The sequence below is a fragment of the Dreissena polymorpha genome, chromosome 2 (assembly GCF_020536995.1).
Source record: "Dreissena polymorpha isolate Duluth1 chromosome 2, UMN_Dpol_1.0, whole genome shotgun sequence".
NCBI lineage: Eukaryota > Metazoa > Mollusca > Bivalvia > Myida > Dreissenidae > Dreissena > Dreissena polymorpha.
In genome coordinates, this window is record NC_068356.1 from 72,540,241 (window position 1) to 72,554,773 (window position 14,533).

Below are 14,533 nucleotides of genomic sequence, written 5' to 3' on the forward strand. Positions count from 1 at the left end.
CTATGAGATACACATGCATGCCAAATATGAAGTTGTTATCTTCAATATAGCAAACGTTATGGCAAAATGTTGAAGTTGGCGCAAACAGACCAACCAACAGACCAACAGACAGGGCAAACCCAATATGTCCCCCACTATAGTGGTGGAGGACGAAAAATTGATGAAGAGTCGAACTAATAAGATGTAAAAAAGTAACATACCTGAACTCTTGTCCTTGCTGTAGAGGATAGGGACGTTTCATTTTGGGGAATTGAGCTATATTATTTCCAGAAAAAAACAATAAGTATTTATTTGCAATGTTAAACATGAATATGAATCATTAATTAAACATACCTCAAATAAACATTTATTTAAAAATACAAATAATATTGTGTAGTTTAAATATGTAAAAGCAAACATAAGGACAAACATATAAATATAATTACATTTAAACAAACATATTAAACCAAACACATGTGTTAAAATTGGTTGTAATATTCTGGTATCATTTGCATGAACAGAAAATTACCATCAACATATATTGCTTAGTTAAATTGTTATAATCTTCTAAGTGCAACGTAGAATAAGGCATATTAAAATTGTAATAATTCATTATTAAATCACATTATACATTTAATATAAAAGAAATATTTTTGACATTAACTATATTGCATTATTTATATTATATTGATATGCCCTGCATATAGAAACATTAAAAGATCTGTAATTTGGCTGTGATTGAAAATGTACTTACCTGTTTCATTACAACTCATTGATTCACTATTTAAACAGCCATGATTTCATTTGCACGCGAACTTGTTAATTTCACAGAACATCATACAAACAAAAGACAAAGCCGTTTAAAAACATTGCGAACATCAATTGCAAATTCCACTTTGAAATTCGTTGGTGTTGTTGTTCTTACGGTGTTTTAACTTCAATTTCATGTTACGATGTTTGTGCACACTGTACGCTTCTTATAACGTTTAGTGACTATACCTTTTCCTATTAGCTACATGTCTATTTTAATATTCATACATTAGTACATTTTTCGTATGTTATTGTCAGATCACTCACATTTCTGATTCAGTTGCAGCCATTTTGTCGCGATGCTTTTTGGTAAAGTTTAAGCTATTTCTGGCACAATGTGTCAACAAACGATCTTTCAGATCTGTGTAAATGGGCGCTAAGCATTGTGGGAAACAGACTATTTCCAGCATGGCGCTGGTAAACATAATAAACACGGAAGTGAAAAATGGTAATTAATTATTATCAAAAACAGGCCCCATCAAACCGGGTCAGCTATAATATATTCTTGGATGCAGTATGTGCTTCAAAAAGAGCCACTATTCATGCCAGTCTATTGTTGTAATATTCACTTAACACGTTGCAATGACTGTTATCTTCGAAATAATACATAAATCGAAATCATAAATAAACATTTATAATTTAATACCTGCTGAATTTTGAGGACGTCAACGATTCAAAATAAACGCTGGGAACATTGCAATGAATCTTACATGTAATGTGTGAGAGGATTATTCAGGGATGAAATAAAATGGAGTTCGAAGGATTTTACATTTGAAGGAGGACGTCATGGTATCTTGGATTATTTTGGCACTTTCGTATATTTATTTATCAGAAGATTCTGAAAATGCTAAATGTGCTAATCGTAACATCAACATATTAATTTATGGTCGCTGTGGTGTAGAGGATGTTGTCCGCCTTGCAAATGGGAATGCGTGGGTTCGATCCATACTCTGGGAGTGTTCTCATTCTCTTCTCCATGGACACCAAGTACTGGTGTTCCAAGTAGTAGTAGTTGTAGTAGTAGAAGTCTTAGTAGTAGTTGCTGTTTTTGTTATTCTTGTTGTAGTAGTAGTTAAATAATTAGTTGTAGTAGCAGTAGTAGTAGTTGTAATGGTTGTGTTTTTATTTGTATTTGTATTGAATTCTGGTCATACAACACAATGATGCAGCTGCTAATGATGATGATGATGATGAATATGATAATGCTGCTGCTGATTGTGCTGATGATTATATGATGGTACTTGGGTATAAGAAAATGTGTAAGTTCAAACACGAAACCTGCTGGATAATACAACCTCTCATTTTATGACAAAAGAGCTAGTTTATAGAGTATAAACTAAGTATAATATTGGGAAAGTTACCATTCAAGGATCATGTGGGCTTCATCAACAGAAATGCACGAAACAGTTTTATCTCTTTCAAATGCTCTTAATATTGCTGTTCCAATTGTTGTGCTCAGAAATGCTTCTGTATGGGCATACACCAATGAGTACTTTCCTTCAATTATTTCTTCTGAAGGCACATTAACATCACTTTCGACCTTAGCAGGAATTCCTGACGTCCCCCCCCCAAGATGTTTCCTCCCCAGACATTCCCCCCCCCCCACGACGTTTCCTCCACAGACGTTCCCCTCCCCCATTTTAGTTTTAGTGCTGACGTCCCCCCCCCCAAATAAATTTATAATTGTTTGGTTGATAAGTATAATCTTGATTTATTATAAAAATGATTATTTTGCTTATGAAATCTTTAATTAACTTTATCTATGATGCAGCTTCTTTGTTGTTTTCTTTGGATTAATAATTCATTTTATTGTGTTAAACTGTTTAAGGAATGCATGTAAATCATTAGTAAGTGCACGTTGGTGAACTAGTGGAATAAATGGAATATTCTCAAAATCTTACTGGGTATCTTATACATGTTGTTGCTTTAAATCCAATTAAATAGGATCAATTGATGAATTATTTCAGTTTAAGTAAACTTTGGCTGGGTTGTGGAACTAGTTATTTGTTGTTTTTAATCCAATTAAATAGGGTCAATTGGTGAATTGAAAAATGGAAAATTTACATTTATATTAATTTCAAAAGTGGAGGTGTGTGATGCGTCTTAACATAGAGGTGACACTAACGTAGTGACGTCTCCATCTATGTATAGAATGATATCTGGCAGCGACTCAACTAATCATGAAGCAGGTTATTATCTTTAGATTTGATGAAATCTCTGTATTATTCTCGTTCAAAGTGGTGTATTCATCTTTCTAAGCGTCCATAGTTTGTTTTACATAAATTTCTGTTCAAAATTCAAATATAGCAGTTCATTAATGCATGATGTCATTCAACACCAACGTGAGCTCTTCAAAAACCTCATTGACTTTAAGAATTATATCGACTATGTGTGGATTGGTGACCTATTGTAGGCTCTGCTAGGATTCAACATGGACAAAGGGCTGGTTAAAGTCAAACAAGAACATAACTTAAACGTCAGCAGCGCAGTGCTTCTCAATGGACTTGACTGGCGGACGATCTCTGTGACATCGTTACTCGTTTCTCTCCGACAGCAAAATGAATGATGAAGATGATGTCGGCACTAGCGAAGTGCGCCCTAATGCGGTTTTTATAGTCTAAGTTCTTTTCATTCCAAAGATGACTTGGTGAAGACAACCAGGGTGTTAAATATAATATATATTATATAATTCCCTAATATCCTGCTGGTCCATTTTAAGGTCTTATTGCATTTGCATTTCTATAAAAGTAACTTTTAAGTAAAATGATTATAATTATATACTTTTGAAAACAGATTGTTTAACATCTGATCGATGAGATCGGAAATTTTCACTTAAAGTGCAACTTAAGATTTTCCGGGTAGCGTTGTGAATACCGGTCTAACTACTAATACTTTGCCTTTTGAGAGACATTCGGAGGCGTATTTACTATTTACTAATACTTCTATTTAAAAATTATATTTAGGTTTAGTGAACAGAAGGTAAAAAACATAATTGTTATTCAGATTTTTTGCAAAAAATAATTGCCAAGGTTCTATTATGTATTTCATTACCATAAATTAAAGAAATGCAATCTGATATCAGGAATTTGTTTCAATGTAAAAAAAATATGAAGCTTGCCAATTATATATATATATATATATATATATATATATATATATATATATATATATATATATATATATATATATATATATATATATATATATATACAGTTAAAATAATGCATCAATAAACATCCATTAAACGCGGAACAATGAATTTTGTGTTCAAATGTATGTTTCACTAGCAGCGTTAACAATGTTATATAAGTTCATTTGGTATGATATCTGGCATACACATTTTCAACTTGGAGTTCGTTGATTTGAATCGTAATCCTAACATGTTATTTTACCTTGGTATACAATGTTGGTATGCATATTTACTTCTTTGATTTAATTGCAATACCACAGTTGTAAAAGTCGGTCGTGTGTCTTCGTGAACCGATACATTTCCGCATACAGTACACTTTGAACTTTAAAATAAGTATGCTACAAACTTGTAAAGAATTGCTCATGCCTAGGAATTTACAGGTGAACAAGTTAGCTGGCAAGGTCCCATGAGATTGAAACATAAAGCTATATATATATATATAAACCATTATGCTGCTTAGTTCTGATTGAAAAAAGTATACCGTTTTTTTTAAAGATTAATTTGCACTTTTGCCACTGACAAATGTATTGAAATTTAAACAACATGACCTTAGGTTCCGCGCCCGGGAGGATACATGTTTTAGAAATATATGTTTTTGATATTGTATCACTACCGGTACAGTTAGACTTAAAATGGATAGAAAATATTATGTTATAAAAACAACTTTCATTAAATTAAAAGTGAATAAAATATACTCGTTCCCATTAGAAAGTTCAAATGACCATGATTTGATTGCAATCATTATTTGAACTTAGCTTCTATAAGGTCTCCTTAAGTACTTTTTTACGAAAAGATATTAATTTAACAAAACACGTTCATGTCCGTAAATTCCCAAGCACAACGAACACAAAGACACACATTAACTTTACTGTGTAAACCATAAACCCACAGAGATTACGACAAATATGGATATAACACAAACATTGAATAATACGATTAATACGACGGAAATCTTAGGACAATACGTAAAAGTTGTGTATGGAAATTCTTCTTCATTTTTTACTAATCAGAATCTAAATTGTGATTAAGAAAACAGCCACGGGGCTACAAAAACTCGGCTATGTCAAGAACTGGGACATATAATGCAAAGCATTGTTTCCCCTCCCTTGAACAACCACAACATAATCAGCACAACGGAACTATCCAAAAATGTCAAATCAGTACCTATAAATAAATCAGTACATCGGCTCCGTTAAAACGACGGACATTAATAGTTTGAAAATCAATAGAAACCCATCGTATCCCAGACAGAAAAAATACTAACGAAATTAGAGCAAACAGTCAGAATGAAAATGCGATCACAAATGTTAAGTCCCTCCTAACTGACGTTAAAACGCTACGCGAAAAAATATTATATATGATCATTCAATTCAACAGTAAAGCGATATTTGTGAAGACATAACCGAAAACAACAACGACTTTGACAATCGCTTTTCTAACAAAGAATAATAAATTAACAGGTTGCATTGCGCACACGATGAAGTCACGACAAAACCTTAACATGCAGAAGAAAGTGTAACTGGCATGCGCGATAACCTCTTGTTCAGCGGAATCAAAGTCGCTTCTAACTACTCTACAGAAGGAGAAAAACTAGAAAAAGCTAACTAAAAGCTTCATCAACAAAGAATTGACAATTGAACATAAAAAATCAATCGATCGTGCCCGCATAATAAGAAGGTTCAGAAAAGACCGTATCTAATATCGACAAAATGTATTTAAATTTACCTACCGTAAGGAAAAAGAAAGATTAAGCAAACAGAACAGGAAGAACTCCATAATTCGGATTATTGGTCCAAAACTAATACCAATGGGCAATGGAGGATAAGCGACGTCCTCTAGTATAAGAAATCGCAGACGAATTAAGAAAAAAACACCCATGCCTTCGAAACTTGCTGGAGCAGGACATTCTGCCGCCGCCATAGCCAATAAACGCAAATAGCAAATACACACATTACAATACAATTCAAAATATGTACAATTCACTTAGCGTACCCGTTATCGGAAAGGCCTCATCACGCTTCTCGAAAAAGCGGTGGAAAAGAAGGCAACATCGCCACTTGATAGTGAGTTCCAATTAGAAAAATACTATTATGTCTAGAGTGATTGTGAAATTGGCAATCACTGTACAGAAAATAGTAATATAAAGCCATCACTAGAACCGATCTCCAGCAACATATACACAGAACCAATACAGCCCACAAACCAGACATCTGATCATACACCGGTACTTCTAAACCACAACGTAATTAAAGTCGATGAGACCAACAGTGATGCAAAACTTAAACTTCGTGACAATCAGAATAGTCTATAATAGGAAAACAAGGGAACACGGCAAAAATGATTGCATATAATATGCATAACAATAAGAAGCATATTCTACAAAATATTATAAGCTGGAATAATACGACTTTGCATGTTTTGTAATGGAATGTCAGTGAAATCATAACGTCTTTTTGAATTTGTATCATTTATTAATAACCAATATTTGACATAATTGGTCTTCAGGAGACAAAAACTGATATTTCCGAAAATATTTATGTACAAAGATTGAAAGAAAATAAATTCCATCGATAACACTTATCCAGATATAACTCAGGTGGAATAGCTAACCTTATCAAAGACCTTTTCGGGCCATTCATAAAATGTGATGACACAGGCGAATCTGACCTGATCAAATTATTCACAATCCCAGGTTAATTATACGGCAATCCCAAAAATACATGTGACCTAAAATGTGGTCTAGTCTACATTCACCATACATGTACAAGATTTTCTGTCGAAGACCCATACTTTTCCATTTAAAACGAAAGTGTTAGTTGCAATCTTGCAAAGTTGTTGTGATAGACTGCAGCGGTAGACTGAGTGTTTACTCTCTTACTTTTTTGAAACTGACTTATGTGAACTGGAACATATGGAAAATTCAAAACCTTTGATCTTTAAACCTTTGAATACTATCAAATACCTTCTAACAGAAAAAAAATGAAGACCTCAATACTAACAATTACGGCACTAAAATTATTAAATTCTGTGAAAATAGTAACTTTTTATAATAATTTGTAGAATTTGCTTTGATAGTAACACCCCAAGCGTAACCCGTATAAACTCCAGCACCGTTGATTATGCATCGCTCACAGTAAGTATATGAAAGGAAATAATTATTCTTTCAAAATCCTATACTTGTGTGCATATTACTCAGATGTTCACTAATAAGACTTGAAATTAAAATGAAAACTTACCATATGAGAAACTGCAATAGCACGTTAAATATGAACACAATACGAAAACAAAAACAAAATATGGGACAACCCCAAAGCAGATACATTTAGTGTAAACTTTGATACAGCTTTTAAAGAACAACCTCATAGAACAAAATAACATAAATAGTATCGTAATTGATATAAATCAACTATTCACTAAATGTTCACCCCAATAGTTCGAAACAATTGAACGTGAAAACAAAAATAACGAGACTTACAAGAAAATCACACTTTCAAACATTTAATTAACATCACATGTCTTCGTATAAGAAATGCCTACCACTTTGTCCAAAAATAACAAAACTAAACAAACTAAATTTATGTCGAAGGTCTTCAAATATACTTGAACATGTATCTACTTCTCTATGCGGACGATACGATAATATTAATTTAAATAAGACCCAAATAATGATAATTGGAAGAGGCAATTTAATGACAAATGTCAATGAAATGAATATAAATATCTAGTCATATACTTCACATACCCTGGTACATTTGTCAAAACAAAAACATATATATTTCCAAAAATGCCACCAAGACCATAGTTGCCCTGTTTCGAAAGATGAAAGCGCTATTATTGTATGACTAATGAAAAGATCTTTTAAAATTAAAAAAAAATCATAAAACAATTCTTCTTTTTGCAAGTGAAATTCGAGGAATGGGAAATATTGATGTCGCAAGAGTGCAGGTCCGCTTCTCCAAATATATATTTTACCTAAAAAGCTCAACAGTTCCACGCTGGAGAAACTGGTCTCAAACCTATTGCATTAAATATGCAAAAGATATCTAATGCATTCTGGACTCGCCTTTAAAACACATAATTGTCTGAAACATTAAAACGGCCCTTCAAGATGTATCACTTACTCGTTGACCTACACCCAAAAGCTTATTAACTTCTCATTGGATAGATAGTATCAAAAAAGTATGATGTAACCATGGTTATTCTGGAGTCTGGTAAAGCCAATCAGTAATTGCAAATGGCTTAACAAATCACGGGCCATGAAACTAACATAATATCCAGAACTTGAAGGCCGATTTAGACGCAATTTCAGACACAAATACCTTACAATTCTTAAAACGTAAATGCTAGGATTTAACAGCATATGAAACTCCTTTATTTCATTTTGTTATGGGATTTAAATAAATATGAGCATGTGTAAATAGACAATAACTCATCTTAACTTAAGGGAACTCTTCGTTTTAGGCTATTTCACTCGTCAACTAGATTTACAATGCGGACTGAAGGTTAGTTACAACGAAGTATGTGTTTTTTTTATAAATGTATAATGTAACCTCCAACAATATCCCTATAAAGTTACCTACGTCCAAGCAGTTGAATTTAATCCTTGAAATAACTATGATGGAGAGCCGTTGTTGCAGGTTTACTTAATTCATAACGTAGGAAAAATAGCCAATAGTATTGGCAGTCAATTTTTCCTCTGCACATAATACGCGCAATAAATCTAGTTTTTTACTAAAATGCTTTTAAAAAAAATCAAACCTCCACTGGCTCTTCATCTAATCACAGAATTTTGTGTGCGAAAAAAACGTTTCAACTTATTTTTGTCTATTTTTTTGCTTCCATGATGAGTTAAAAATCTGCACACGACACACAATATACATAACTTTGTTCATCGCCATCCGGTTGTTCACGCACTATCCAAATTTGTGCGCTGGTGCATGTAACTAGATAAAAACTCGCAGTCGGAAAAAACAAATTGTTACTATACTGTTTACTGCTTAAATTGTTTTTCCACGACACATATTACAAGACTCTGTACCTCGAGCATCATCTTAACGAGATTAATATCTGTTTAGTAATACAATGTTCAGGTTGTGTTTTCTGTTTCAGAAAAATTATATTAAAACAGACTGGTCCAAAGCCTGTACCTAATTCAACCCGTATTCAAATCGTTTGTCCAAATCATATAACATGCTTAGAACTAACATATTTAAACATTCAGTTGAATGAACAATTATGTTCTGAAAAAGTTATTTTATATGTATGTTAATTAAGATGAGCTTTACATGATTGCGTCAAAATAAACTATTCTGTTTTGTTCTGTTAGGTATACATTTGTATAATAAGTTCCTTAAGTCCTTCATGTTTGGTACATCGACGGTTCTAAATTCAGTCGTTACTTAAAATCGTATTCGTTACGTGACAGCATTTAATATATTGCTTACATTCGCAATAAAAAAAGCATTAGATTTATTTAAAAACTTCAAATAGTAAAGAAGGCGTTTTGAGCTGACTTGCGGAAATGGGCTCGGCAATGCATTGTGCCGCTATCATCATGTGAAATCCCAAAGGGACTTAGGCAATGCCGTAATGTTTAATCTTTAACTTAGCTCTTGAAAAAAATTGTGATGAATTTAACTTTTAAAAAGTGCAAAACAACTAATTAAGGACAAGATTTTAGTAACACAAAATGTAAAAGAAAACGGTCAAGTTATCTAGAATTTCTCAGAAAAGTAGCCGAATGCGAATAATTACATGTTTTTTATCAAGGTTTTTATGTAAATATACCGTTATCTCTGCAATTTTTATTATGATTAAACACATATGTATGTTGAAGCAATGTTCAAATGTTTCATAGTCATATGGCTTTTTTAATATATTGTATTATGTGTAGATATTAACTGACTGAAATAAAACTTGGTCAAACATTGATGTTGAACAGTAATGTTGGGTTGACACAAAAGTGCGGTGCAAGAAAGATGTTTGCGAAGTATTTATAAAGACATGATGGGTTTATTGCGATGTATATAGAACGTGCATGAATGGTATTCACACCAATATTTCAATAGCGCGTTACGTAATAAAATAAGTGTATCGTTTAACAAAAACACAATGTACATTATTGTATGAAGATTTTCGATAATTACAGATAATTAAACACATAATTCTATCCTTGATTGAGTTCCTAATGGAAATAATTGCTGTGCTGTTTTGTCATATATATATGTGTGTATATGTATATATGTATAAACTTCACTGGCTATCTGAGAAGACACTAAACGCGCATGCATAATTCCCAGAGCGGGAATCGATATCGCTATTGGATTCGAAAATGATCAAAACCATTCCACTACATTTTCATATATTCGCAATTTACCAATACATAAAAAATGTGTATAATCACAAGCTGTTTAAGCCTAAAATCTGTGTAATATACCTAATCATCAATTATAAAATTGATCCGTCAAAAACTTGATATTAATTAAGCTCCTAGTGCAATAAAATGCACAACCTTTGCATCGTTAGCGTGTATTTTCCAGTAGGTTCTATGCTATGATGCATATAACCTTTGTGTGTTTAAAATGCATGGATATGAGGAGAATAATTTCAATAAGATATTGCTAAGTCAGCTGATAGACAATAAATTTATGCAGAGAATTGCAATTAGCCATTAATAAGTTATGTGATAATCAATAGACACTACTTCAGATAATAATTGCAATCATACATTGCTTAGCTGTTAATCAATACATTGTATTTTATCAATACATCGCTGCGGGGAAAAATGCAATAAGCTATTTCTCAGTCAGTTAATTATAAATACACTAGTGTAGAGAATAAATCCAATTAGCCGTTGCTCGGTCAGTTGATAATCAGTACGCTACTGTAGAGAATATTAGCAATTAGCCATTTCTCCGTCAGTTGATAATCGATGCATTGCTTCGGAGAAAATGCAATTGGCGATTGCTTAGTCAGCTGGTTATCATTAGCTACTGTAGAGAATAGTATTTCCATAAGCCATAAATACACAGTTGTATAACATAATTGAAATTAGCCTTTACTCAATCTGCTGATAATAAATACATTTAATACTAAAGAGACTAATTTCAATAAGCAATTGCTTAGTCAGCTGTACATGTATATGATAAATTTCAATAATCCATGGATAAGTGAGTTCTGAATAAATATATATCCCGGGTGATAAATTGCATTTAGCCATTTAACAGTCAGCTGCGACTAACTTTGACAGAAATGAAAGATGAATTTATTATTGAAAAACTTGTGGAATACAATATAAGAGAAAAGTCACCGGCTTCGATACATTATGCATTAGGCTCGATTTAAGTTTAACTAAGTTTTAAATTTTAATCACCGTCAGCAAAAACACAATTTAGATTAGTTAACAATTATTAACAAATATATGCATATATTGATGACAAAAGGAAATGTTTGTCATACATTATTTTACGTCCAAACAAATGTCTAGATTAGAATAGTACATCTATTCCGTTAAAAATGGTTAGTGGGTACTGCTCACGTTAAGGTTAATTGACAAATATGAAAAAAAATGTTTCAGATTGGCAAATGTTCGTAGTATTTATGATATTTGCGAGGATACAGTAATACTGAACATTTACCATGCTCTACAATATCAATTATATGCATCTATTGACGATAAAAACACACTGAAAATTATAAAGCGTTACAAATGCGAAACGATTGTATAATTTGTAGAGATCTGTTGTTCTTGTAATATGTTGTGACATTACGAGGATTGATTATATAAAGTATGCAATATACAATACAATACTCCAAGTACTGTACCAAAAAGGATGGCCGAGTGGTTAAAGCGCTAGACTTTTACACCAAGGGTGATTTGAGCCCAGGTATGAAATACTTTTTTTTTCCTTTAATTTTATTCTTGTTTTATAGAGCTATTTACACTTATCAATTTAAAGTATTTAATGACAATCCTAAAAACTTGCCAAAATCTGTGAACAAGTCCCTGTTAATACTTAATATGTATTTAATTGTTGCAAAGCTCATTGTCCGCAACACTCCATTACGTCACATTGTTATGTGCTGGTGTTTGTGTTGTTGTTTACTAGTAAGAAGAATAACATTAAATTACGTAATTTCAGTATAATAGTTTATTTTCGTGGAATCATCCCGTTGTCTTTTATTTCAAATATATAGTGTTTTAATCAAAATAATAATCAGGTGACAATTTAACCTTATCGTTAGATTGTTGAAACGACAAAGCACTGTACTTAAGTTGAAGTTTGTTTCATCGTAGTTTGTTTGCATCACTTAACAGGTTTTCTTCTTTTGGCCTGGTAACTTCTCGCCGATCTCTGGAGACAGAGTTGTAAGATCTGCAAACATGTCGCTGGTCAGCGTGGTGGCATCATTTTCATTTGTTATTGTCATGTTATTTCACGATTTATGTGCGTCGGTTGACGTTTCATGAAACGTTGTGTTTTCATTTAAGTAGATATCAAGTACAGGTATAGAACTCTGCTCTTTAATATCTAGTTTGCCAGAAGCAGGAGTACCTAAATGATCGGTGGTATTAGCCTTTCTTAGACTGGTATCATCTTCATTACCGAAAGTCACGGATTTAGTGTTAATCAGCTGGTCGTGTTTGCTTGTAGATATAGGCTTGACTGTTGCAATTGATTCATTTGCATCACTGAATATCTGAGTTACTTGTGGTATTTGTAAAGCTGGGTCGTTAAATGCACGTGGTTTCGCAGCTGTAATATTCATTTCATTTGACTGGGAAGTGTTTACTAACGTTTGTAAATCTCTATTCGCAATATTTTCATATTTGGCTTCTGTGTCATGCGGCGAGACTGATTCATCCCTTGATGAGTTGTGTTTATTACCTACGCCTTGATTTTGAGATACATTGCTTTGAAACTTTGCATCGTCAATAGCATTTGTTGCTACTGGCGTATTTAATTTTGCAACCGATTCATTTCCGTTTCTGTTTATCAAAGGAATGGTGTTCATAATCGGTAAATTTGTGATCTCGACTTCGTGTTTGTTACTCGTATCTCCGTAGCTTGTAGACATATCGTGAGAAACAGTATTCGTAATTTGAACATCTGCACTCTCTTTATCACGCGTTATTGCTGTGCTACCACCATTTGTTTCACTTTGTCCATCACCAATTCCTTGGCCCTCCTCAAATTTTTTCGCAATGCCTAAATCCAAGCTCTCAAAACCACTTATGTTTACGGTTGTTTCACGAAACTCCACTCTTGGTATGCTTTGCTTATTGGTACTAACATGCGGGTAGACGGGTGACGAAGGTATCTGTTGTCGTGTAAGCAGTATTTCCGTTTTGACTGTGTGAGCAGGTAACTTGTATAATAAATATAATGTCACTAGTATAATTCCCGTGACCAATAACACACGCAACTGCTTCGCATATCTGAACATATTTCCTTCTGGTGCTATTTCCGAGAAATATTTTCAACAAACGTGTTCAGTTTGATTGAATAATAACTTTTATGTATTTTGCAGTATATAAATGTATCTAATAGCACATACTAAATTATGCACAAATGTTCCCTTGAATATATAGAGTTCATAAATAACTACCATATCACATGCTTTTTAGCTTGAAGCGGCAACGGGTTGTGAATTCATATGACACATGTTCCTTTAGGTTTTAAAATGTCGTGTTTGCAAACCAGGAAGCGTACAATAAAGCTGTCAATATCATTTTATAAATCGTTATTAATCGTTGTTACAGTTACACCGACTGTCAATGCTGAATATCCACTTAACAGTTGCATTTAATAATAAAATTATCTTACACAACACTTGTAGACAAGTAATTTTTTATTATTATTATTGTTAATTAATTTTAACTATACGAGAATAATAAATAAAACTTTGGTCATGATCGCGATGATACGTTAGATTGTGATGATAATTATAATGATAATTATGATGCTGATATGATTAAATTTATAATTAAAATTATAATTAAAATTATTTTTTTTTATTATTTTCATTATCATTGTTATTATAATTGTGTCATTATATTATTAGTTTTATTATTTTTATTATTTTTTTATTATTATTATTATTATTATTATTATTATTATTATTATTATTATTATTATTATTATTATTATTATTATTATTATAATCATTATCACTATTATTAGTATTATTATTATTATTAGTATTATAATTATTATTATTTTATTATAATTATTATTAGTAGTATTATTATTATTATTATCATTATTATTATTATTATTATTATTATTATTATTATTGTTATTATTATTATTATTATTATTATCATTATCATTATTAGCATTATCATTATTATTATTATTATTATTATTATTATTATTATTATTATTATTATTATTATTATTATTATAACATAATTGTTTTGTTTGGAAGATAATCAATGCCATTTTTTAAAGCTTTTCGTCTGATCAGAGTAGACAGAGTAGAACAAAGATGTGTCTAAAAATGTTATATATGTAACTTCTTACCTTTTAGGGAATGTGTTGTTGTTCAAAC